This window comes from Helianthus annuus, chromosome 16 (assembly GCF_002127325.2).
Source record: "Helianthus annuus cultivar XRQ/B chromosome 16, HanXRQr2.0-SUNRISE, whole genome shotgun sequence".
NCBI lineage: Eukaryota > Viridiplantae > Streptophyta > Magnoliopsida > Asterales > Asteraceae > Helianthus > Helianthus annuus.
In genome coordinates, this window is record NC_035448.2 from 171,294,062 (window position 1) to 171,316,656 (window position 22,595).

A 22,595-nucleotide genomic window follows, 5' to 3' on the forward strand; every position below is an offset into this window, starting at 1 on the left:
CACAGCAGACTGGTCGCTCGATCGGGTGGAAATCCGATCGGGTGAAAATCCGTTGGAACTAATGTGTGATGAGGATTTGTGAAACATTTAAGTGTTGAGGATCCAAAAGTCAGCCGATCGGATGGTCATTCGATCGGATGATAATCCGATCGGACGGCAATCCGTTCGTTGTTCAGATCCTTGAATGTTTGAAATTTTGTTTAAGCCTTGACCCCAAGTGCAACCCAACCGGATTGCAGGTCGATCGGGTGGCAGTCCGATCGGATGACAATCCGATCGGACGGTAACCCGTCCCGCAATCTTATCGTTTTACATCTTGGCTATTTCATTAAGTTTTTGCGATTTGATCGAGACGTTACGACTACGAGCTAAACAATGGAACTCCACCAGGTCTGAGTCACCGGATCAGATGGGAATCACCCCGTCCGATCAGTTAACTGTTCTCGACGGTTATTCGTGTTTAACACGACAAGCCGGTCATCTCGTCGATAGGAACCAGTTCTCAAACCGACACTTCACTATAGGAAAAGTAGAAGGTCTGTACGAGCTCTGTTGCTACCGGTTTCGAGTGATAAGATAGGAAAGTTTGAAGAAAAACTTAGAAAACTTAGATTTGACTTAGATTTAGGTGAGATTTGTGTTTATACACCGTGGAATCTATCAGATCTGGACTGTTCTTGATGAGATGAGGTCACACTTCATTGTTCCTAAGAACTCCATGATGACATCACATCAGAACGGCTCAAATCCTAGGATTTAATGGTGAAAAAATGAGATTTGATGGTGAAAAAGATGAAGGAGGGCGTGTTGATCGTAGAAGTACAAGATTTAGGGTGGAAACTTACAAGTATCGCGATAAATCAGACGAAAATGGCGAGAAAGCGTCTGGCCGAGAGAGAGCAGTCACATCAACTGTTGTTGATGTGACAAGTGGGGTATTTATAGGAAAAGGAGGAGAAAGGCGTTGTAATGCATCGGATCGGATGGTTGTCCGATCGGTTGGTTGACGGTTCTAAACGCTAGATTAAGCGGAGACCGGAATGGAATGTGATTTAGACCCAAAAAGTTTGGATACTTGTATAATATTGGTAAACTAAACACATTATGGATTTTGAAGATATAATGATAAGGTTAAACCCATTTCGGCTAATTTATGTAAACTAGTTACGTAAACCGAACCGAACGCATAAAATGCATAACGGGTAAACAAATGAATTATATACAGGTCTCATATGTTATTATGCTTAGAATATGTTAATACATCAGTAGGATGTTAACATATATGCCCAAAAAGTATTTAAAACCAATTTAAGTCTCGTAGGGGCATTTTGGTCATTTTAACGTTTATAAAAGAGATTTTATAGTAAACTGAGGTTCTGGTCTAAAACATTTAGTAATATATTTATTTTATCAATTTACATTAGTAAGACATCATACATATGTGAGGTTTACCATTTATGGCCAAACTATGCCCCGAAAGGGTATTTTGGTCATTTCACATATGCTTTTATGGACATTTTTGGAAATCTGAGTTCATGACTTATACCTACTGTAATAATATTAAAATTTATTCAAAAATTCAGTAGGTAACAAGTCTTAGGTGTTAAATATGGTTCTAAACCATACTATGCACCTAATTAGCGTAAAATTCGCTAATTGACGATAATTAAGATGTTTTATGGAAATCTGAGATTTTGATCAGTATCAAGTGTTCAAAATATATTAATTAATGTATAATATCAGTAGGAAAAGGTTTGGCATCCAAATCATATGTTAATCTCATTTTATACATGAAAAGGGTATTATCGTCATTTACCGAATTATACAAGAACTAAATGATATAGTCAGTTTATAATCTGAAAAAAAATCCTAAAAGTCCCTAAAAATAATATCTTAACAGTAGGTAATGAGTTTTGGGTCAAAATCCATGTTTAAACATGCTTTATGCAAGATAGCGTAATTAAATTAATAAAAAGTTTCAATTTACGATATCGAGCATAACTTCTGTTTGTGACCAGAAACTGAGGTCAAGTTTTTGGGACACAATTATATATCAGTAATAGAGGTTTTTGTCCTCTCACATTTTCAAAATCTCGTTTATATGTCAAAAGGGCAAAATGGGCATTTATAAGCATAATAACGAAACTTAGCATATAATTCAGAATACAAATGACCAGGTAATATAACTACAGAGGGTTATACTACAACAAAATGTGGTCCTAATGGAAGCTTAAAACATGGAAGAATTAAGCTCAATCGGGTCAGAACTGAAAGTCAAAGCAAAAGTCAAGCTTTTGCGACTTTCGGTTGCGAACCGACCTTAGACTTAGAATTGTCGGGTTGAACCTGTTTGAATATGTTCTAATAATAATTACTAAGTTATTTGAGTGTTAAAACATAATTTATAACATCTGTATTATTAGTTTTAATTATTATTTATAATTCTGTCCAGTTTGACTTTTTAACTAACTAGTTTGACCCGACAATTAACTAAGCAAACGAAATAATTAGGAGGTGCCCTTTTAAGGGTTAATCACCTACCTAATTATGGTGACATAACCACATTCATTTCGAACAGTGGCTGGACCATTTGAGTTTAAACCGAAGGTCAAAGTCAGATTACGATAACTTTGACTTTCGGTTTTTAATTTAAAAACTGAACTAAATAGGGGGCTAAGACACTTACAAAGGGTCCTAGCTATCTTTTCTACAAACTTAAGCTCCCTTCTTAACCAGGAACCACCAGATGAGAGAGTAGAGAATGTTTGAGTGCTATGAGCAAATGAACAAGGCAACATAAGTGCCTATTTATAGATCAAGACCGTGAATTTACATCACTCCAGGTGTTTTAGGGATGTTTATGATCATCCCAGGTGTCCTAGTGGTAATCTAATACCATTTGCAAGCTCCAGGTTTTGAGTTTCAGGTGACAAAGGCGGTGCAACAGGCTGCAACCAACAGCTGTCAACATTCTGCAAAGCTGGGCGTCTGTCGCGGGCCGCGTAAGAATCAAAGGGGGTCTACGCGCCCCGCGAAGACCCTGTTTCCAGGTTAAAACTTGTTTCTTGTTAGGCAGATCCAGTCCCTGGTCCTCATAACTTCATTTAACTTCATTTTTGGCATAAAAGGCCCTTGTGGTTAGTTTGTAGAGGATCATGGGAGTGTAACCAAACTTCGTTAAACGATCACCGCAAACATAAGTTTCTTAACATTAACACTTTTAACCCAAAATCTTGAAAACTTGTATAACGATCTCGAAACCTTGTGAAACAGATATCACTTATTCTTGGGAGTATATTTGAATATTACAAAGCCTTGGGTTCATTAAAAGGTCACTTAGAGGTAAGAATTAACATGTTGACACGTTTAACCCCTGTAGTTTATAATCTTTCGATTATTTACATAAACGGTTTCTTATGTTCAAATTATTACTCGTTTAAGAATTTATTCTTCGTGTATGGTCATTCAGAGGTACAAGTTTGGCATGTTGACACATTTAATCCCTTTGGTTTCATATTTTCATCGTTTGTCAACTTTAGTCCTTCAAACTCAATCTTTCACATGATTAGGGTTTAGGACATGTGTCTTTACATAATTGGACACGTTTTTACGTGGTGTTACATATGTACCCCTAGATGTAGCTTGTAAGTAAACCTCACCTCTATCAATGAGGTAAAGAGGCTGATTCCAAAAAAAAACTTGGTTTAAAACACGCAAACATATATATAATGTCTACGAATAATGTATTGTTAAGAAATTAGAATGGGACTCTAATTTTTATTCATATGATTTATCTAAAATACAATTTTTTTTAAACTTGTTTGTTATCTGATTTCTGATATACATTTATCATTAGTTAAAATTTTAACTTAGAGCCCGAGTACGAGGTTAGAGGAATGGCGATCAACTTTAGAGGAAAAAGGTTTAGGGATTTGTTACGAGGTTAGAGGAATGACGATCAACTTCAGAGGAAAAAGGTTTATGGATTAGTTCAACAATTTATCATCATTTGCACAAAAAAGGGATATATATATATATAGTGACTTTGCCCACCGACATCTAGACTGGGTTGGTGTAGGTGGAGAACAGCCACATGAGTATTGTGCGCCAAGAGATTTCCAACTAAGTTAAAGTGGAAATTTTGTAGGTTTGCAGTTATATCTGCTATGTTATGTATGACATACTGTTAGGCCACCAAGAAGACCCAGACATGCAAGATGGAGGTAGTAGAGATAAGGATGCTGAGATGGATACGTGTGTACACAAGATTATACCATATAAGAAATGAGGGTTTTTGGGAATTAATAAGAGCAGCTAGTATATTGGATAAGATTAAGGAGGAGGGATTGATATGATTTAGGCATGTGAAGATAAGGCAGACGACAGTGCAGGTTAGAGCAATGAAAACCCTCGTTGTGGATGGGAGGAGGAGTAAAGGTAGGCCCAAATTATCTTGGAATGAGAGAATTAGGTAGGATTTGTTAGAGTTGTATAACTCTGAAGAGATTGCATGCATACGTTTCTAGTTATGCATCATATACATTTACAAAAGCATTACAATACCCTTATTATACTATCACCATGTCTCGTTCGAAGCGAATGTCAACTTTAACATTATTCAGAAGAGGCCTGAGAACCAACCTTATATTCACGACAACATAGCGTAGGGTGGCATTGAGTCGTATTCCGGCTACAACATTAGAGTATTAGATTAATATAAAAACAATGATTTATGGAAATTTACGGCTAACAATACTCAAGATTCACAACACATGCATCAAACATATCTGGTGTCTAATATAGCTTCCATTGTCAATCACACCATGTCGCTAGAATTGACCAGAGGTGTTTGAGGGTTTGACAACAAGAACGAATTTAGGGGGAGAATACGAAACTGGGGGTCGCAAATGGGTATTACGGTGTGTGTTTGGGTGAAAAGAAAAAAATAGCCCTCACCATTGTTAACCATTTAAAGGTATATCCTACCGACGTTATAGTGAGAGACTCAAATTGCAAGAAATTGCAACCACAGGGACTCAAATGGTAAAAAATAAAAGTTGGGGGCTCAATCTGCGATTTCATGTAGACCACAAGAACACAAATTGTAATTTAATCATTCTTTTTTAAATTTGAGAGGACTTTTAGATGTTGCTACTCTAGTGTCCCTTACCATTTTATTATTCCAAACTCAGATCCCCTCATTCCCAAGTTCGAAAGTTATTTGGTCATAAAAAATCGATTTGAACCTATTGTCTTCTAGGTGTACATGACTACTCTTATAATCTTATTTTGTTGCTTCTAAATCGATCAATGTTTTTTTGGCCGTATGTTGTGAAGTAATCAAAGTGTGAAACTTTATGATTCTTCACTTGTTTATTTGTTTGCAAATCTTTCCTCCTAAATTTGGTGGCAACGGGAGAGTAGTTTTCCAATACTATGTGTCTTAGCATCTCTTGATCCTTTACTTCTTTTATACAATAAACTAGGTTAGAACTCCGTGCATTACAAGGGTTGAATAAATGTAATTTTATATATCAAATAATAAAAAAAATTATATCTTTAAAAACCATGTGTATTACACAGATTAAATAAATGTAGTTTTGTATACTAAATACTAAAAACGACGTATCTTCAAAAAACCCGTGTATAATCGGGTTGAATAAATCTACCAAATAATAAAAATTTACATTCTTAAAAATCCCGCATGTTACACGTGTTGAATAGATTTAAACACGAGTTGATTCTTTAAAAACTATGTGTATTACACATATTAAATAAATGTAATTTTGTATACTAAATACTAAAAATGTCGCATGTTTAAAAAACCCGTGTATAGTCGGGTTGAAAAATCTACCAAATAATAAAAAAATTGTATCCTTAAAACCCCGTGTATTATACGTGTTGAATAAGTCTAATTTTACATAGCAAATGATAAAAACTCCATGGATTACACGGGTTATATAAATGTAACTTTGTATAGTAAATAATAAAAAAAGTTATAATTTTAAAAACAACGCGTCTAGATGAGTTGAATAAATATAATTTTGTATACCAAATAATAGAAAAGGTTATATTTTTAATAAATTATGATAACATTTAATACTAATTTATTATTTATATATTTAATATAAGATAACTAGGAAAGACATTAACCATTACGATGGTCTTAACTCTTAGGCCTTGTGGTATACTTAAACTCTTCTTAACTCCACCTTGGTGTCACATTATTTACTTTTCTCGATTCACTTCACCTCATATCAAGGAAATGGTTTAATCCCTCTAACTTCACTTTTGGGTGTAAAAAGGAAAACAAACTAAGACAATTTCTTAACTTCCCGTTAAATTGTTAACAAACTATCCCTGTAACGCTCCTTAACATAGGGAGGGAGTGGTGTACAACGTAGGTTAACATATCATGTCACTGTTAACGTCCCAAATGTTAGGGTACACTCCAAGGCCTTATTAAATAACATAATTAAAAAAAATAAATTTGGTATCCAATCAAATTAGGAGTGACAAAAAGTGAGTTTCCAATAAACACACATTATTATATACTAGCAGGGTGCCCGCAAGATGTGACGAGGGTGACACTTTTCATTGTGACACTCGTTTATGGTAGTTTTCTTATTCGTATAATATTTATGGTTGCATTATTGTGGTGGATATATGTCATAAGTATTACACATGTCTAGTAATTATTAAATTTAGAATTTAAAGTACTAAGTACTTCAAGAAACCATTGACGCAATAAAGTAACACACGAATAAGAAAAAATAAGTCTTAAACATAAATAAAAGTTATATGAAGTAGTACACGAATAAGGAAATATAAGTCTTAAATATAAAAGTTGAAAACTAAAAGCTCAAGTGTCAAATACTTTGCATTATGATGAGATTAAATTAGTAATCATGCGGCTTAAACATCTCAAGGATGTCATCTATATTGTCACACCACCATTTGTCATCACTCATCATCGAGATCAGCGTCCTCCGGAATTACTTGTATCTCTTTCTGTTTGATTGTTACGTCCTTTGGAGGATCAGTAGTAGTAGTAGCTGGAGTAGTTTGGGGAACTGAAAAAATGGTAAGTATTTTAGCTTCATATTTTTATCATGTTGCCGTTATAAACAATACTAGTAGTGATACCTGTGTGCAAACACGGGTGGTTTTTAGAAATTCATGCATATCACATTTTAATAGAAATTATATATAGGTGTATATATATTGTAATTTTTAGTTTAGTTTTTCTTTTGATTAATTAATATTAAATTAGTCATGAGTTATTCTCACAAATCTTGCATTTTGATACATTTGAACCCTGATTTACAACTAAATATATAATCAGCCTAAACAAGTAATCAAAAGTAGTCACTACCTTTCATCATGAAAAGCGAGAACTACTATTTTAAATAGTGATATCTAGTTGAAAGTATACGTAAACACAAGTTGTTTTTACAAAACCGTTCATACCACATTTTATTAAATAACAAATCATTATATAATTTTTAGAATGGAATTACTTTCCCGAATGTTCATATATGTTGGAAATGTGTTTATCAAACTTCTATACAGAAGTTGTAAAACATCAAACAAATATACTAACAAACTTAAAATCTTTACTTTGAAAAAAAATCAATATGATTTGAATACAACTTGACTTTCAACAAACATTAACTATGATCACACGATCACCTGCCTCAACAACTTTCACCAAAGCCTAATCAAGAGTCTCTTACCCAACAACATCTCCTTTGCTACATGTTGTGTCCTGGCTACATATGCTGCTGGAAACATTGTCGCAGCTGCTGATCCAACAATCTCCCTCTAGAACAGATAATGCCAAAACCTTTGTTATTGCTGATCTTTATTCCTCATCAACAACTCTCTGATTTTCCCTTTGAATTGTAGTTCAAAGTTTAGATTGTACATGTCGTCAAAATCCCTTTCAAGTTCAAGGTCCAACAGATCTTGGAGATCATATGCATCCAGACCATATGCACTCAACATATTAAGCTCTTGAACACTACCATCTGATCTAAACAGAGTCAATTCGTGGGTTTCTAAGGGTGACTTCCACTTTACAATTTTTGGATCAGTTGGTTTTCTGGGTTGAAGTTTTATTGATGATGATTTTGGTGATTGTGGCCTGCTGACAAGCTTTTCAACTGTTTCTCTTAGTTTGGCAGCTAGTTTATCAGCAGCAGTATCTGTCTGAAAAGCAAGCTGGCATCTAATTCCCTCTTTTCTGATTCTTTCAAACTTCTGCTCATCATCCTCATAAGTCTACTTTTGCCTTTTACTTGTCTTAAGCCAGCTATCGATAAAGCAAATACTAAGGGTAGCTTTTTGGAAGTTTAGGTTTGTTGAGGGATAACAACTGTTGGAGGATATGCTGGCTTTTAGGGAACTAACGGATCTTTGGCTCTGAGTTCTTCCAGGCTTTTGTAGGTCTCAACTATCTTGAGTTCAGACCATCTGGTAATAGATCTAGCAGTACCATAATTTGCAGCCACAAGCTCCCCTCTCATTCTTTTAAGCTTCAATGCCTTCACTGAAGGATCATTGAGCATTTTGGTGATTCTTTCAATCTCTTCTCTGAGAGCATCTGATGACCAGTCTTTCTTAATGAATCCTTATCCCCCTTCTTGGCATCATCCTCTTCAGTCTTCATCATCATGAAGGACTGTTGCAGGGCGGAGCTAGTAAATTTGACCAACTGTTCTCTAATGGCCTCAATGTCTGCTTGTGTTACCTTGTACCTAGCATCAACCATATTCCTTATGAGTTCCATATGAGTGTTGTGGTTGATTTCAGCCAAATTTCTTTGAGCTTGAAGGATTGATTGCACAGAATTCCACAGCTCATTGGCAATTTGTTGAGTGTTAGGCTGACTTTGAGAATGTTCCAACATCTGCTTCATCATCTCTTTCATTTCAGTCATTTTATCCGTGAATTTTTTGTATCTCAATTCATCACCTAATTTAATAAGATCACCTGAATCCCTACATGTGGTAGTTTTATTTGTTTTGATAATAGGAGAAGTCTCCAAATCATCATAAACAAATGCCACTTTGTCTTGGTACTGGGGACTTCCAACTGCCGCAAAGGATACAATTGTATCCTCAACAGTTGTTGCCTTCAAGGGAGTCTTAAGAATGTAACCACTGTCCAACTGTAAACCAATTGATTCAACAGTTGTAGTGGTTGCTCCACTTGAACTACCACCAATAGTTTCTTGAAACTCAGGGGGTGTAGCTTCCTCAGCTGTTTGTGGGATAACAGACTGAATTTGTTCAGAGTCAGTCATTTGTGGAAGTGTACTCTTAGTAATGGGTGAGTGAGAGGGACTGATTCGTGTCTAAATATCAATTGCATCAAACAGAGGTATAATGGTTGAGGAGTTTGTTTGGTTGGAAATCCTACCAACTATTGTGAAGAAGTAGCAACAGTGGTTTCAGGTGACTTTTGTGTTGTCACTGGATTAACCTCTGGGATCTCATCTTTCAGAGGACCCCTTTTAGCTTTTTGTGTTTTGGTGGGCTTTTCGGAGATGGAAGTTTTCTTTTTGGGTTTGCCTGGTGTGGGTTTCACAACACCGGTTGTGGTGTAGTGATCACCAGGAGCAGCAGGCTCAACAACTTAGGTTTGCGCAACAGATGTGGACATATCTAAAACATGCTCACCCCCCTTTGTGTTTTTGAAACTTTTGACTCATTATCCATAAGTCTGGTAAAAGTTTCACTTGTAAGACTATTTATTTAAAAAGCTACACCTTGTTCAAAATCGGTTTGTGACACTTGTTTTCGTAGGTGGTAGCTTAGAAGTCTTGGATACAACAAAAAAGCATTATTAGCACCTTTTCACATTTTTCACATTAGCCACCAAATCAGAGAACACTGCTTGGGATAAATTGTAATAAGATTTTGTTAAAATAGCATATCTCAAATACTGAATTTTTAAAGGCATATAATTAAATGCGGTGGTCTTGGCTGAGAGACAAGTTAAAAGAGTATGGAAAAAATTTCATTGGCGGAGGGAAGTTTGGTTTGAAACTACTAACTCCTTTTAATTGTGCATCATACCTCTTTCAATGAACTCTGTATGAAGTTCATGTTTTTCAAAGATGGTCATACTGCCAAGTCGTCCAATGAACTCGGTTGTTTATTTTTTCAGACTGTATTTCAACATTAGCCTAAAATTGTCGGAGTGTTTCCGTATGAACTGGAGCATGAGCAGTAAGGATTGATTTATATTTTGATGACGTTAAAACGTCAATTATTGATTGAAAGCTGGTATTTTTGCTGGTTTTCTCGAAGATGGGGAGGTAGTTGTGAGGGTTTTTGATGTTCAGAGCCATGATCGGAGAAGAAGGTGATAACGGAAACTGCTTTTGAGAATTTTGAATTCGAGACGGCAGTGAAAGCTCTGTTTGGGGAAGGAACAGGGTTTATATAGAGTGAAAATTGAATGCTGACGTGACAACAGTTACAAAGATCTGATGGCTAACATCTGTCCACGTCGGAACCTCTTTTGTGATAATGGATGACAATTGTTTGGAAACCTCTGTTGGGCAACAACAAAGGTTGGATACAGTGGTAAGTCAACAGTCGTTAGGATAAACAGAGGTTATGAGAACAGATGACACCTTTCAGTAGTGGATGATTTTTTAGCCAAGCAGAGGTTTCAAAAACAGTTGTTTTGAACAGATTTTTAAGGACTTATGATTTTTTTAAATAGCTATTTTTTAAGAATGAATTTTTGATATTTTGAAGACATTTTAATGCTTTTGATTAACCAATTCAACAGGATTTGCTGGCATCGAATTTGATTAACCAAGCTCTGATACCAATTGTTAGGATCTGACTTTGATTGTTGTGACAGTTAAGATGATAACAATGGAAGAAGATAAAACATAAATGGAAATATGCAGCAGAATAATAAACTTTTTTCTCATAACAATGAGAAGAATGCTTTCATCATCATGCTTTTATAAAGATTGCAATTACAATGTTTACGTGTGCATGAGAATTACAAGCATCTAAGCGGACGTCACCTAGACAACAACATCCAATAACCTAACAAACTCCCAACATCTAATTACCACCAACCACCACCCCCTCATCCCGACAATGGGGTGTTGTTGGAAGCCATAGAGAATGGCTTCCACAACATCAATGAACAAAACTGCAAGCTTCAAGAGCCGAGATAACAACGTACAAGCAAAGATTACTGCCGCTGTTGAAGCTTTGAGGTTGGTTGTGCAAGCTTTAAGGGTAGACGTTGAGGGGTAAATGAACGACATGCGTCAGTCACTCGCTTGTTACTCAATAACCATGAATAACGTTTACAGGAGTAGTAGGGAAGCTTGACCCAAATGACCGGGGGGGGGTCGAAAACGTATATACCCAAAAAATTTATATGAAAACTACATATATAACACTATCGAGCGAAAAGTTTGGGGGTCGAACGCCTCCTCCCGCCCCTTCTATACCTCGCCTCTGTTCAGGAAGTAGAATGTGATATGTTTAGGTGGTTTAAAGTTTTTGAAGTTTTGATGATGAAAAACTGGTTTTGAATGTTAATTAATGAAGAGTGATTTTAAATTAGTAATATTTTATTATTTTTTTGTTTGAAGATTGCATTTGTCGTCGTGTTACTCGTCATCAGCATCATCCGTCGTTTGATAACAACAATCCGCCTTAAAATTTCCGTTAGTGACATGTGAGTTTTGAATCGTGTTGAAACAGTGAGTTCATGATGTAACCGGTGGTGTTGTCGCCCCTGGCGAGATCAGTGAAGGTGACATTATGCATGGGCGCGTGGTTGAGTGACGTTGATTAGGTTAGGAAAAAACGCCGCCGTTTGGAATAAGTGACGTGGAATCTGCAATGTTTTATCAATATTAAAAACAATTGAAAAAACTATAAGAAAGTTTATTTAGATATCAGTGTTTATATAATTTTAGATAACCTGGAATAAACCTTTTCTTTGAAAAATTCCTTCTTTGCATCAAATATTACAAAACCATTACACATCGCCAACATCAACTTTTATTTACAATATTCAATTTTTTAACTCCTAGTTGAATTGAATAAGGTATAAATGATTTAAAAGCAAATGCATTTATATATAATATTTAAACTTAAAACTTTTGAATTAGTAAAATATTAATTATTCTAAAAACATAGTTAGTTATATTGCTATGTTTGATTTACGTAGGTTGAAGCGAATCAATTTCATATTCAAATTTTAGATAAATTCTTTAGATGTTTTAACAAAAAAAATTAGTGGTGCAAGAAAAAAAAAATATTAACATGGAATTTGGAATTTAACGCTAGTCTCCACACATTCAAAAAGATGAAATTGTTGAGTAACTTTTGTGAGAAGAAAAAAAAAAAAAAAAAAACAAGAAGGCACAATCAGTGGCGGAACTAGAATGACTTACTTAGGGGCAGGGGCGGACCCACGTTAAGTGAAACGGGGTCCCCGGACCCCAATCTTTTTTTAAAAAGTAGTAGAAGTGGTATATAAAATTTTCTATGGACCCCATAAAATAATTTAGTTGGACCCCATAACAATGAGATTGAGCCTGGTGGAGTGGTAAAACACCTTGTTTGCACACAAAAGGTCTTGGGTTTAATACCTGTTTGTTTCATTTTTTTTGTGTTTTTTTTTTAAACCTGATTTTAAATTAATCACTCTATTTTTTTTCCTATTTCAATTTTTTCTCACCTATATTTAGCTGAATGTGTAGTAAATGAAACTTGTAATTTAGTTATGATATTGTTTTCTATTATGTTTCTCGACCCGACCCGACCCGACCCGAACAACGACCGGCCCAAAAAATTTGAACATCGGAAAAATTGGACCCCATTGTCCAAAAATCCTGGGTCCGCCACTGCTTAGGGGGTCATCATAAGCTTATATTCTATACTGGTTCAAATTAGGGGGTCCATCTTTAAGTTTGTTCTTCAAAAACTCATAATTTATAATTAAAAATTCAAAAAGTTACGATGACCGGAGGGTCAACGGACCCTCTTGACCCCCCTCTGGTTCCGCCCCTGGGAAAAATGTGGAAAAAGTTGTTGATTGACTTTTGCGAGAAAAAAACAAAAAGCATAGTATTTTATATGTGCAAAAAATTGTGTAGTGAATTTTGTGAGAAAAAAATAGAAAGTATGATGTTTTTTATGATATTTGTCCAATTCAATAAGGTAAATTTTATAGGTTTACATCAAACAGGTCAAACATCTTATTAGAATTAAGGAATCCGTTTTTATTTTAGGAACTCTAACATGATGAGGTTTACCTCAAACGGGTCAAACATCTTATTAGAATCAAGGAATCCACTCTTATTTCCGGAATTGTACATGATGAAGCGGGTCCTAAAGTGTAAGAAGATGAATACGATTAGAAAATGAACTCTCAAGTGTCTCAAGAATAGTAAAGAAAATAATGAGTCGCGTGTAGATGAATATTACAACGAGTAATTAACTTGATAGGAAGAACATACCAAACAAAATTGACTCACCATTGGAACTTCCAAGGATTAAGGTAGCTACTCTAATCATCTTGTGAGTACAGTAAGGGTGATATGTTATTGTGTTGCATACACTCTATACATTTTTGCTGTGTGTCATGCGAACTTAACTACTTATTTACATGAATCCAATATGTGTAAAATAACTTATGGTCAAAAGTATGGAGTAAAGTATTCATTTGATTGATGTTTATACACTTATATAGAGAGAATCAGGGATGAAATCGAAACTAGACCCCATACTAAACCGGTAACGTACCGCATAGTACTGATAGTGAAATTTAGCTAAAAACAAAACCAAATATTGTACCTTATATGTTCAGTCGGTATCAATATAGTACGGTACCGTTAAAAGTCACGAACAAGTACTGTACCACATATATAGTACCGATACTGAACTGGGCTAAATTCAAAATAGACGCCGTACTGTATATGTTCAATCGACAAATATATGATATGGAATTGGGATGGCATTGGTATAGTAGTGGTACTTGATATCAAATTTCTCATATCTATAGACAATTAGTCTCAAAGGAGTTGTTTGATATTAAATTGAATCTATGATTCAAAATTGGAGTTCAAAAGGGAGTTGAAACGAGTCCCTTGAACCTTGGAGAAGAATTAAACAATATTGTCTATATGTGTGCTAGAAAGGTTTTTAAGGCCCATTCTAGCCTTCACCTCTGGCTGGACATGTTATATAAACAAGTGATGGGAGGAATATGCAGGGGAAGTGTATACGTATTATAAGTCGCTCCATGGATTAGTACACGATTGCCAGTTTGCCACTACCATAGACTGTGTCTTAATTTTCTTTATGCTTTCAAAAGTTTTGTGTAATCTTTTCGTGGGTGTACTTTCTTAGCATAGCTAACGTGTGTAAATATGTATATTCTAACATGTGTGTCTTTTGTAGACAGATCATCTTATTTGTAAATTATAAACTATGAAAAACTTAAATATTTTGTTTTTAGTTTTGGATAAACTTGGCAAGCATAAAAGTTAGAGTTAATTGCTCGGATGGTGTCACACCCCCCAAATCCACACGCGGAGTACCACCGCTTGGGAGCGTGACATGACCAGGATCAAGCCATCAATCATATCAAACATAGCATTTAATAATAATAAAAGTCATTAAAGTAGTTCATCATGACATGATTGATGTTTCAAAACCAAGCATTGTTTAAGTAGCGGAAGCATTGTTGTAAACCCAAGTTAAAAATACTGAAATGTCATAAGTGTCTAACAAAGTAATACGATCATTGTCCACAACGACCGGCTCCTCTTTGTGCAAGCTCCATGTACCTAACGATCTGCAAGGCATGTAACAGAATGATCAACAAACTAGTTGAGCGAGTTCACAGTAAGTAAGTGCGTAACAGTAAGTAACGGGTGGCTCTACTGGGCCGATAGTAAGTTGTATAGGTGGGGGCTTCCCATGTTATGTGACCACTAGACTATTCGTATCAACTACTCGTATCATCCCTGTTCTTCTTCCGAGAACAGTAGCGCGTATGGGGTGTACGTAGGTTTTACGCACGTATCCTTCACAACCGAGGATAGGAGACGTGGGGGTGTACGTGGGTTTCACGTAAGTATCCTTTGTACCGAGGATAGAAGTAAGTAATGCGTACACGTAGGTTTTACGTGCGTGCCTGACATCCGAGGCAGTGATTGGCATATGACCACGTAGGTGTTATTCTAACCTACGGAACCGTCCTGACATCCGAGGATCAATGGTAGGTGATAGTCTAGGAAAAACATATGTACGTTCTTAGTCAATTGTAACCTTTATCCCATTCCCACGACCCGGGAATCCCATGCCTTAGTAGGTGTGTGAACTCACCTGGGTTTGCTCGGCAGACAATAAAATGCTCAAGTATACAGTAAGAGATCAACCACGTCCTATCATGGTTACTTATGCAAGTTAGGTTCGTACTCAACTATTGCACGTATCAGCTACACGTATGTATACACATATAACCATGGCAATGTACACGTATTCCACTAGCAGCCCAAAACAAACAGTAAACAAATATCCAAGTGCCCGGCCCAAACCAATTGGGCCTGTATAGTAAAAGTCCAATAGCATGGCCCGTTTCGAGTCGCAACGAGGAGATCCCGAGTCGCAACGGGACACGTAACGGTGATGATCTCGAGTCGCAATCGGAGCTGGTCTCGAGTTGTTAAGGTCCGGTTACGAGTCGCAACGGGACTCGCAACCGTGGTTTCGGTTCGTCATGGTCCGGTTACGAGTCGCAACGGGACTCGCAACCATGGTCTCGGCTTGTGCTGCTGGGTGTGAGGTTTCGACTCGCAACTGGTGATACCGAGTCGCAACCGTGTGTGTAACTGGTTTCCATAATCATTCCTAACAATCATTCCGTGAATCTAGCAAACAACTTAGGCAGTTTCGGATTTCAGATCAATCACAGAAATTTATTAACAGTTTCATATTAACAACAGATCATGTTCATAGCAAATTTCATATTATTAAGAACAGTAACAACATGCAATCGGATTACCATACAAGCCTTATACCGAATCCTTAACTATCATGCAACCTAGCCGGTTAACAACATATTCTCGGACCAATTAGTGTACATGCAGCCGGTTATTCCCATTCACCCAATTCGATTTTTAACAGGAACACTAACAAGAACAATAGCCTTCGACCCGGATATCATGTATTCATAAATCATATTCTTATGAACAGACTTGCAAAGACAATAAATCATATAGCAACAACCCTAGATTACTATCATGCAATTCGAATACTAACAAGATCATATAAGCACGAATTCATTAACTCGATACTAACCGAGACAAGGAGAGAAAGATTCCGAATTCAAAAGCTTGAATGGGTGTTCGGCGGTTCTTAGTTCCGACTCGAGAGAGAGATCGTGTGTGTGTAATCTTGGTTGCGTGTAAAGTGAGAAGTAAAAACCCTAATTGTGTATATGCATATACGTGTGAGGTGAGGGTGGGCCGAAACCTCACTTGGGCCGTCTTGTGATCTCGAGTCCATTACATGGACCGAGTGGGTTTGCAAACAATAGTAAAGCCCAATTGATTTATGGATCGGGTGTAGTGTTGTGTGGTCCAATAACGCAACATTTAAACATTTAACCGTAACATTCATTCAATCAAATAAGGTTCACATAAACACGTATCGTTACACAAAGCAAGTCTAAAGTTCGAGTTGTCACATTATCCCCAACTAATTGGAAATTTCGTCCCGAAATTTGGTATGCACTCACTGAGGAAGCTAGGTAAGTTATAGCGTTCACTGGTTTTCCTGGGGTGTCACATCCTCCCCCGTTGATCTGGAATTTCGTCCCGAAATTCCGAAGTAGTAGCTTCAGCCTCAGTAGTGGTTGCATTGTTCTCGAATAACTGGGGGTACTTTTCTGTCATCCTGTCTTCGCGTTCCCAGGTGTACTCTGGGCCACGTTTGGAGTTCCAACGAACTCGAACAAGAGGGATTCTCTTGTGTTTGAGGACCTTCACATCCCGGTCCGTGATTTCAACTGGTTCCTCGACGAACTGCAACCGCTCGTCGATAGTGAGTTCCTTAAAAGGAATGATGAGGTTTTCATCTGATAGGCACTTCTTTAAGTTCGATACATGAAAGACATTGTGAACTGCTCCGAGTTCAGCTGGTAGGTTCAACTTGTAGGCTACCTTGCCAATCTTTTCTAAAATTTCGAATGGTCCGACGTACCGCGGATTCAGTTTGCCCCTTTTGCCAAAACGTACCACACCCTTCCAGGGTGAAACTTTTAGTAAAACCCGGTCCCCGACCTGAAATTCCAAAGGCTTTCTACACTTGTCCGCGTAAGCTTTCTGACGGTCGCGTGCTGCCGCCATGCGTTGTCGTATCTGTGCTATCTTTTCTGTGGCGTCCACTACAATCTCTGGACCCGTAATTTGACTATCCCCCACCTCTGCCCAACAGAGAGGTGACCGGCATTTACGTCCGTACAATGCCTCGAATGGAGCGGCTTGAATGCTGGTGTGATAACTGTTATTATACGAGAACTCCACCAAAGGGAGGTGCTTTTCCCAGCCGTTGCCGAAATCGATAACGCATGCCCTAAGCATGTCTTCAAGTGTTTGGATCGTTCGCTCAGACTGCCCATCCGTCTGAGGATGATATGCTGTGCTCATGTCTAATCGTGAGCCGAAAGATTTATGCATTGCTTGCCATAGCTCTGACGTGAATCGTGCATCGCGATCCGAAATAATAGAGGTGGGCACTCCGTGCCTCGAAACAACTTCCTTAAGGTAGACGTCTGCGAGAGTGGAGAACTTGTCCGTTTCCTTAATCGGCAGGAAGTGTGCAGACTTGGTGAGTCGATCAACTATGACCCATATTGTATCGTTCCCACGCTGAGATCTAGGTAAGCCTGTAACAAAATCCATGGAAATTTCTTCCCATTTCCATTGCGGTGTCTTAGGCTGCTGAAGTAGACCAGCTGGCTTCTGATTTTCAACCTTGACTCTCGCACAGGTCAAACATTTTCCAACATACGTAGCGATGTGGGCCTTCATGCTAGGCCACCAATAAGTAGTGCTGATGTCGTGGTACATTTTATCTGACCCTGGATGTACCGAGTAGCGAGACTTGTGAGCTTCATCCATTACAAGTTCGCGTAAACCGCCATAGAGAGGGACCCAAATCCGGCCCGTTACATAGTAGGCGCCGTCTTCCTTTTGTTCCATTCGTTGTCGTGAGCCGCGTAAGGCTTCGGCCTTGACGTTTTCGGGCTTCAATGCTTCTACCTGAGCATTTCGTATCTGTGCTGGAAGGTTAGACTGAATCGTAAGCTGTAGCGCTCGCACGCGCTTCGGTAAGGTGTCCTTTCGACTTAGAGCGTCAGCCACAACATTGGCTTTGCCTGGATGGTACTTGATGGCGCATTCGTAGTCGTTAAGTAACTCGACCCATCGTCGTTGACGCGTGTTCAAATCCTTCTGCTTAAGAATATGCTCGAGACTCCTGTGATCGGTGTAAATCGTGCACCTGGTACCGTACAGGTAGTGTCGCCATATCTTAAGCGCGAAAACAACAACTCCCAGCTCTAAGTCGTGCGTCGTGTAGTTCCGTTCATGAACCTTTAGTTGACGAGAAGCGTAGGCTATCACTTTATCACGTTGCATCAACACACATCCAAGACCCTGGATGGATGCATCACAATATACTACGAAGTCTTCTGTGCCCTCTGGCAATGAAAGAATAGGTGCGCTGCAAAGCCTATCCTTTAGATACTGAAAAGCAGTTTCCTGCGTGTTGCCCCAACGGTAGGTGACACCCTTCTGTGTCAGTAGTGTAAGTGGTTGCGCGATCTTTGAAAAGTCTTTGATAAACCGTCTGTAGTAGCCTGCCAAACCCAAGAATTGGCGTATTTCTGTCGGTGTACGCGGTGCAGGCCAGTTTCTGATCGAATCTACCTTGGATGGATCGACGTGAATCCCATCCTTGTTTACCACGTGGCCTAAGAAGTGGACTTCACGAAGCCAGAAGTCGCATTTTGAAAGCTTGGCGTACAACTGTTCCTTTCGAAGGAGTTCCAAAATAAGACGAAGATGCTGCTCGTGCTCCTCCTGACTCTTAGAGTAAATCAGGATGTCGTCGATGAAAACAATGACGAACTTGTCGAGATAGGGTTTGCACACCCTGTTCATAAGATCCATGAATACTGCAGGTGCGTTCGTAAGTCCGAACGGCATAACCAAGAACTCGTAGTGACCATAGCGAGTTCTGAATGCTGTCTTAGAGACGTCCTCCTCGCGGACTCTCAGTTGATGATATCCTGACCGTAGGTCGATCTTGGAATAGTAACACGACCCTTGCAACTGGTCGAATAAGTCGTCTATGCGTGGAAGAGGATAACGGTTCTTCACCGTCACCTTGTTCAGTTCCCTGTAGTCTATACACATCCTGAACGTACCGTCTTTCTTTTTCACGAAAAGCACTGGAGCTCCCCAAGGCGAAGAGCTTGGACGAATGAAGCCCTTTTCCAAGAGCTCTTGTAGCTGCTTTGACAATTCTTCCAATTCTGATGGAGCTAGACGATATGGTGCGCGAGCTATGGGTGCTGCTCCTGGAGCGAGCTCGATCTGAAATTCAACCTGACGATGAGGCGGTAAGCCAGGTAAATCTTCAGGAAACACCTGAGGGAAGTCACGTACGACTGGCATATCCTCCAATTTCTTTTCCTTTACTGATGCGTCCGAAACAAGAGCCAAAATGGCTGTGTGACCTTTACGTAAGCACTTCTGAGCCTTTAAGAATGAGATGATGCCAACCACAGCACCACTCTTGTCGCCTTGGACTTCGAGAGGTTCTTGACCAGAACGTGGAATACGAATGATCTTCTCACTGCATAAGATTTCTGCCTGGTGTTGGGATAACCAATCCATCCCAATCACGACGTCGAAACTTCCCAAAACTATGGGAATGAGATCAATAGAGAAGGCTTGACCAGCTAGGATAAGATTACAACCCTGAACTACGTGCGTGGCTTCTAGACTTTTACCGTTAGCTAACTCTACTACATGTTTGGTGGGTAAAAGTGTTGGTGCACGTTTTAGCAGTTGATACATTTTCACAGACATATAGCTTGTATCCGCACCCGAATCAAATAAGACAGTAACGTAAATATTGTCGAGGAGAAACTTACCCATAACAACGTTGGGATCGTTCACTGCGTCACCTCGACCTAGCACAAAAGCACGACCCCGAGCTTCGTTGCCGTTGTTATTTCCTCCGTTGTTGTTGTTGCCGTTGCCCTGGTTGTTGTTGTTGTTGTTGTTCTGGTTCCTGTTGAGCTGTGGGCAGTGTCTCTTGATGTGGCCTTCAGCACCACAATTGTAGCATCCCTTGTTGCCCTGTTGTTGGTTAAGCTGAGCGTGAGGCTGCTGCTGATTTTGGTTCGCAGGACGAAGGCTTCTACAGTCTTTGGCCTCGTGACCCATCTTGAGGCATCTTTGACAACGACCCTTGGTACACTGGCCGTTGTGGTGCCTGTTGCAGTTGTTGCACTTTGGAAGATTTCCGCGATATCCACCCTGCCTGTGGCTACCTGACGACTGCTGGTTAGGGCTTTGATAGTTGTCAGTCTTTCGCTGCTGATTCTGGGACTGAACCGAAACTGATGCTTTGCTTGAATCCCCCTCCCATTTCCTATTGTTGTCACTGAGGGTAACGGGAGTAGCTGAAGGAGTGACTGTAGCAGTAGCGCTGACACGCTTAGGTAGTTTATTCTGATCCACTGCCTGATCGGTGACGCGATGAGCGAGACGCTGGATTTCCTGGATGTTGTCGAGGTTAGCCGAGGTAACGTGGCTCTGGATTTCTGGTGCCAACCCCTTGAGATACATCTCGATACGCTTGTATGGAGGGTCTACCATAGTTGGACACAGCACGGCCAGCTCGTTTGACCGCTTGGTATACGCTTCAATCTCCGACCCAACCATTTTCAGATTATACAGCTCGTCTTCTAGCTTGTGAATATCTTCACGCGTACAATACTCTCTCTTGATAAGTTCCTTAAAATCGTTCCAGGGTGTGGCGTTAGCAGCTGCCAACCCCAGAATTTGCACCTGCGCGTTCCACCAGGTTAGCGCGATTCCTTCTAAAGTGCCGGTGGCGTATTTCACCCTGCGTGCCTCAAGGCATTCACACATTTCGAATACTGATTCTAGCTTCTCGAACCAGTGGAGGAGCCCAACCGCTCCTTCTGTGCCGCTGAACGTGCCAGGACGGCAGTCCATAAAGTTCTTGAATGTGCAGACAGGCTGCTGCGCGTGTTGACCTGCTTGAGCTGCTGCAACTGCCGCAACAACTTGGGCTTGAACAAGAGCCTCTAACTGGGCTTGTGTCATGTTAATTCTTCCAGCCATTGATCTTCATGTCAAAGGCGAAATAGGTGAGAAAAGTTCGCGAATAGTGCGATGACATAAAAGTGTAAGCACGTAAGGGTTCTTAAGCAATAGCAAATAGTGAGCATTGTAGTCTAAGCATACCACGAGCAAAGTCCTAAGTAATTCTAGCAAGTAGGCAATAAACATAAACCTTATTACCTAAAATGTCGAGTCTTGCACGTGGAGCGAAGCGTCGTTGTGGATCGTTGAGAGCACTGTTCGGGTTATAGTCTGGTTTTAATAAAAACTTTTTTCCGTATTAAAACCAAGTTCTCTATAACCAATGGCTCTGATACCAATCTGTCACACCCCCCAAATCCACACGCGGAGTACCACCGCTTGGGAGCGTGACATGACCAGGATCAAGCCATCAATCATATCAAACATAGCATTTAATAATAATAAAAGTCATTAAAGTAGTTCATCATGACATGATTGATGTTTCAAAACCAAGCATTGTTTAAGTAGCGGAAGCATTGTTGTAAACCCAAGTTAAAAATACTGAAATGTCATAAGTGTCTAACAAAGTAATACGATCCTTGTCCACAACGACCGGCTCCTCTTTGTGCAAGCTCCATGTACCTAACGATCTGCAAGGCATGTAACAGAATGATCAACAAACTAGTTGAGCGAGTTCACAGTAAGTAAGTGCATAACAGTAAGTAACGGGTGGCTCTACTGGGCCGATAGTAAGTTGTATAGGTGGGGGCTTCCCATGTTATGTGACCACTAGACTATTCGTATCAACTACTCGTATCATCCCTGTTCTTCTTCCGAGAACAGTAGCGCGTATGGGGTGTACGTAGGTTTTACGCACGTATCCTTCACAACCGAGGATAGGAGACGCGGGGGTGTACGTGGGTTTCACGTAAGTATCCTTTGTACCGAGGATAGAAGTAAGTAATGCGTACACGTAGGTTTTACGTGCGTGCCTGACATCCGAGGCAGTGATTGGCATATGACCACGTAGGTGTTATTCTAACCTACGGAACCGTCCTGACATCTGAGGATCAATGGTAGGTGATAGTCTAGGAAAAACATATGTACGTTCTTAGTCAATTGTAACCTTTATCCCATTCCCACGACCCGGGAATCCCATGCCTTAGTAGGAGTGTGAACTCACCTG

At 39.2% G+C, this 22,595-nt stretch overlaps 1 long non-coding RNA gene across 1 annotated transcript; it reads right to left on the reverse strand.

Moving 5' to 3' along the window:
• Nucleotides 1–10,931: 10,931 nt before the first annotated feature.
• LOC118487954 lies at nt 10,932–13,385 on the reverse strand. The gene is made up of 2 exons (XR_004882987.1): nt 13,310–13,385; nt 10,932–11,883 (listed from the first exon to the last, which is right to left on the reverse strand). It is a non-coding gene; the product is annotated as an uncharacterized LOC118487954 (long non-coding RNA).
• Between the last annotated feature and the right edge of the window lie 9,210 nt (nt 13,386–22,595).